Below are 5879 nucleotides of genomic sequence, written 5' to 3' on the forward strand. Positions count from 1 at the left end.
CTACAGTACAATCGGTTATTACATTGCATTCACCGTGATGGAAATGTCACTCCTTCCTCTTATCTGAGTTTCCCCTACGCACAAAAAATAACAGCAATAAAGTTTGAAGGAAAAACCGATTGTCGTCGTCATCATCAACATGTCAAGTAAGATATCACATTTATAAACGACTTATAAACTGGCTTATATTAATACAGTGACTGTTTAAAAGGTCGCTGGGCACTATCACTTAATCGTAGACAGGTTAACTCCACAGCGCTGCACAATGCCTGCGCTGCCTGCGCAAAGCTGGCTCACGAAGACGATTCGCTGTTCCTCCAACATTTCCAACCGCAAATGTGTGCAAATCACCGTACGTAATTACACTATACGGTAAAGGGTTATTCTGAAATTATCAGGCACGAAATTACAATGAATTCTCAACATGCAAATCTAGAGAGCGAAGAAGCGTTTTGTCCCAACTCCAGCTACAGATGGCTACAGTTCCTCAAGTGCCAATGCGCTGGACACATGTCAAATCTCGATTGTTGCTTTTAACAGTGTTTGTATGTGCGTGCGTCTTAATGTAGCCTATGTAGCCTATCTTTAATACTACAAACGCATTACAGAAAAACTCATTTACAACTAGTTGTTTACATTTTCAATATGTAATTTGAATCCTTCTCTTTTCCAACGTTGGTTATTCTCATCATTCTGGTATTCGTAAAAACTTAACTTGTCAGCCAACCAACGAATCGACTCTGCAAAGTTCACGGCAGATGACTTGAATAAAAGGAACTCGTGTTCATATCGCTACTGTACGTACATCACGTGAAAAAATACTGCTGTAGTATCTACGGCCGATACGTTTTAGCCACGGTTTCATTGACTGACACAAAGTAACTAGAAGATAATACAGCTACCAAGCGAGCGAGGTAATAGCTTACTTGCTGTACAAAATAAATGCACGTTGTATTACTCAGAACGATCCGAGTAGGAATGCATATCGCTTCGAGCAAAAGAAAATAACCAAAATAAAGAGAAACCATTTCGTAAATACCTAACCTGATCTAACAAAGATGACACGTTCAGTATCTCAGTCTGGGAGTTTCAGTCCAGTAACGCCAGTGAGGAAGATCTCAAATTGCCACATTTGACGAGTCTCTCAAACAATGTGCGAGCGGACGCTTACCTCTGAAAGATCTATTCTGTTATTTCGCTTGCCATTCGCCTTTTGTGTAAGAGCAGAGTATTTCCCAGCACGTGGAGTAAAATGATTTATACAAATAGCTAAAGGAGTCCGTCTCGTCTCTTTTTATACTTTTTTACATGGTGTTTTTCTTTAAGGCTGAACTCAGCCAGCCCCTATCCCAGACGCGGCTTGTAGAGGAAGTGGAACAGGAGGTTAGCACTGGAGATTGACGCGGTAAAGGAGTGGCCAAAAAATGATTCTAGAGAATCACGCACACAGCGTAGAGCGCACTCCACCTACTGACATAAACGGGGAGAAAGGCCAACAAGGCATTTGCAGATGTATGGGAATTTTGTAGGCTATGTCTTAAATTCAGAGTGGAGATTTTTTTATTCTGTCAATATCCAAGATAAGTACACAGTGGTGTAAGTATATTTTCGCAACAAACACATTAATTCCTTGCATCAGATCTATCTTTATGGGTTATGACCTTAAATAATTGTACGTATTTAAAGTACGTGATTAATGAATATAAAAACCGGGAAAAGTCATAATGATGGTGTTTCATAAACACATAAATACTGGTTAAAATGGAAAAATGAAGAGTCATGCGTTGAATATAAGGGCGATATATTGGTGTTTTAATTGTAGAGGACGCCAAATGAGAACAGAAAAACATCACAAATATTATAGAATCACGCATGCATGAAAAGTTTAGTTTACAGCTAGCAAGTTGGCCAGGTTTATGGTTGCCATGGCGACATATAAAGGAAACCTTAGAAATGGACTAAAATTAACCTGTATGGTATACATGCACTTGGCACCTCACAGCCCCTGTATCCTAGTAGCGACAAACCCCTCCCTGGTTTCTATGGCATATCAGCATCACTACTGCTGCTACAATATCACAGCAACATTAGGGAAATATTTCACCCGTTTGCTGTGACGGTTGGTGTATTTATTATGCTGGTTGCAGATGCATCCTCAGCTGGATGACAGTTGTTTTTTCTCCGTTGATCATTATCTGCACTGCTGGCCGAACCAGCGGTGCTGATGGCATACTGATTCAGAGGGGTGGCTTTTTAGAGGAGGGCAGTGGTGTACCAAAAAAATGCCCTTCACGCCACATTGTTCACAGTGTGATCTCCTCAGTGGGCTCTGCGCCATGTCTGATGAGAGAAAACAGGCCTTCTGACCAGCGGACACACACAGGGTTTCAGCAAAAGCACGCATTCTGATGTCACCCTATTCTTCTCTTTCCTGTTTATCTCTTCATCTTCCTCTTTCTCTCTTTCTCTTCATCTCTTTCTGTCTTTTTTTTGCTGTTTCCCTTTTCCCTTTCTTTTCCTCCTTCCTTCTCTGTACAGAACAATGTTAGCGAGACTTATTTATGGCCTGCCTTTAGGCCACACAAGTCAAAGGTCATAGACATGGGGCTAGTACACTGACTACTCTGTTGTGGGGTCAGCATACTAGCCTGATGTCTGACCCCCAAATTAGAATATATGTGAGGTCACCAATAGCTGTACAAAAAGAAAAGGGAATAAAACCTGCCATTGTGTGGCTATTGAGTGCTGCTTTTTCATCACCACAAAGACACCTTTCTCCCTGCATTCCATGTCACCACACTCATTTCGTATCCAACTGTCCCTCAGACGTAAATGTGAGTAAATGACAATAAGGATCGTAATCATAAGCCAGCCAAATACAACTACACACAGTGTGTATTTGTAACGCATTGACAATAGGCATAGCTTAGCAGAAACAGCACACCCTGTTGAGTGTTTGCTCTTGGAAAGTGTTACATCATGGCCCCTTGAGAGAAATCTTGTGCGTTGCACCTTTGATGGAAGAGCTCAAGCTTTACACACATTTGTTCAGTTCTACAGGGTGATCTATTTAGCGTTCAGTTCTCTCTACCGTCCCCATGTGTCCAGTGGAGGAATTGCATCTAACAGTATCTATGGATTTCAAATGCAAAGTTATTTTGTCGTCTGATGTTTTTTTTGGTTTGGGGGGGGGGGGGGGGGGGGGGGGGTTAAAATGCAAACCTTTACCTTTGTTCTAGATATAGGCCTAGTTCAGCTGTATATGAACATGTGTATTATGATTTCACATAGTTACCACCTTACTTCATTTCCATTCACTGTGCCCTCGTTTTTTAAAAACAGTTTTGATTAATTTGTCGGGTTTGTCTTCTACTGCTTGGGGGATCATTGTGTTCATTTCTAACCATTTTCAACCAGAAAGTGGACAATGACAATCGATGACAATCAGGAGCACATCCCCATTGAAGGTGAATATGTATCATTAAAACACTTCAGTCCTGACAAATAGCCACCACGAGAAGGCGTTTAGACACTGCAACAGTCCAGAGTCCTCACAAAGGCTCAGCACTTCAGTAACTCCAGTAAATATCTATGAAACAGAATGTGAGCGATGTGTATGGGCAGCCGTAAGCTGTCTGGGCGATGGCCTCTAATAAGCTAATGAATAAGAAATGTAATGCAACAGTCAGCCCGTGTGCTGTGAATGGTAACAGTTATAGCATAGCCTTGCAACCCAGCTGTCTCCATGGATATGAAACAGGCGGGAAATTAATTGTGAGGATTTGGGCATCATACGGCCAGACAACGTGTCAGGATCAACGGCAAATAGGGAGTCGGTGCATACAAGGAGCGTTTGGATGGCTTGACACCCCGCAGTGAATTCTGCATGCAAATCTATGCAAACGAGCATGTCCAATTCACGCCGTGGGAAATGCAAGCGCCGTCGCGCTGGGTGAAACGAGGAGAGGTTCGTCACGGGAGTACATCACTGACATTTTCACGTTCCTCACCTTCAACATAACCCTCTGCTGATGCACACATCTAATCAAAAATAGCTCTCCGACTGCTCCGAATGTATGACTGTTTCTCTGCAAAGGTCCGTTTTAACCCGGCTTACGTAATATTAATATTCGCAAGGTGTTGACTATGACAGAGAAATTAATTTTGCAGATAACAAGGAAACAAGGAACAACATGTGGAGCCTGGGTTAAGAATACCGTCTGGGCTGTTTTTGAAGTTGTGAGTTGTCATCAGCATTGTGTTGGGATTTGTATAAAAAGCTTTACCTGGAGCAGAACTCTAAACGGGTGACTGGGACAGTTTAGTGTCATTATAAGCTATTGGCACACACTGCAGTGGTCTCCAAAATCTGACATACATCAGATTCTCTGCTAGTTTGCAGACTGGCACTTCATTTTCAAAGGGCAGATCGCTCATTTTCAACATTTAGAAAAGGGTCTGAACATCATTTAATTACCCTGGGCCATATCTGAATAAAATTGGTGCTTTAGGTAAAAAAAAAAAGATCAGTTAACATGTGCGTCCAATGAGAGCTCCAATCAAGCTCTAGAGTAGTAACTCATTTGATAATGAACTACAGGAAAAGGTGAACATACAAAAGACACATCAAGTCGGTGGCCTGGAAAGACAGATTTGCAACTCTGGCACAACCAAGCACTTTCCCTGGGTTACAATTTCACCAAGCATCAAAATTAATATTTTTTTTTACTTCTACACCTGAATCATTGTCATATTTTACAGGGGTTGCTTTAAGGGTTCCCGTGGTGGGAAAGGTGCACTTTGATGAATGGAGCTGAAGAATGAGCCCCCTCAGGTGTGTATTACAGACATCAGTGACACAAACTCAGCTCTACAGCTGCTTACAGCCCAGCAAGCACTACATGAGCTGGGACACAGTCTGAACATGGACATATACACCTCTGTCTGTTTGTGTAACTTATTTTACTACATAAGAGTGCATATTCGTTCTTAACTGCCAGCCAATGGAATGGCTGTACTTTAGACTGTGCAAACAGACAATATTCAAGCACAATATCACATCACTCTCTTGTTTAAACTACCATGATGGACACACCACAAAATTCCAAAGCTGCGATGCACACACTTGGAGATCCAGTTCTATCCAACATGGCTTTGCACGTGTATAGAGAAATTCTGCCTCTACGATGATTCCCAGCCCAAAGTTTACACAACACATCAGCCAGTTGTGTTTCTTCTCTCAAATACATTTTATTTCCTATAACCATTTTTTAAATTATAATAACTATTATAGAATTATAACAAATAAGCCCCTTCAATAATGAAAGGTGTCTTACACAAAATAAGAATGACATTGGTCAGATTGAACCGTTCAAGTTCGTTATCAACTCAGTCTCAATTAAAATGGACTTACCAAATATGTATGCATAATAATAACTTTAGTCATAGTAGTGATAAGAGTAAGCAGGAACATAGAGGAAATAAAAATATCAAGTACAAACATTATTTACATGTTGAAAAGGATGAAATAAAAAGTGTAACCCCCCCTCAGTAAACAGTAAAAGCTTTCTCCTCACCAGAACATACGGTTTATGCAGCTTCATCTAATAGTAACAACACGAGCTTCTGCGCTCCTCGATCTGATCTGAGCTAGGCCTAGGCAAACAAACACTTGCGCGATAGAGGTAACAGACAATACCCAATTTGGTACTTTTTAACTATACGGTTTATAGACAAGAATGGCTAGAAATAAGATTCTTTTGAAAATGTTAAGAGCATTTTTATTATTTTTTTTTAATTTATCCAGCATTTTATAGTGGTCTGAAAAAACAAACAAAAAAAAAAAAACTACCAGCTGAGTGAATCATAAAAGACTTTCA

General features: G+C 40.7%; 1 protein-coding gene across 2 annotated transcripts in view; it reads right to left on the bottom strand.

Moving 5' to 3' along the window:
* cemip2 (cell migration inducing hyaluronidase 2) overlaps positions 1-1354 on the bottom strand; it is a 41662-nt gene extending 40308 nt beyond the window's left edge. For both annotated transcript variants that reach the window (XM_036526534.1, XM_036526533.1), the window contains exon 1: positions 1172-1354. The gene's annotated coding sequence lies outside the window, so the exon portion shown is untranslated. The remainder of the gene's footprint in view (positions 1-1171) is intronic.
* Positions 1355-5879: the final 4525 nt, after the last annotated feature.

The sequence above is a fragment of the Megalops cyprinoides genome, chromosome 4 (genome assembly GCF_013368585.1).
Source record: "Megalops cyprinoides isolate fMegCyp1 chromosome 4, fMegCyp1.pri, whole genome shotgun sequence".
Classification (NCBI taxonomy): Eukaryota; Metazoa; Chordata; class Actinopteri; order Elopiformes; family Megalopidae; genus Megalops; species Megalops cyprinoides.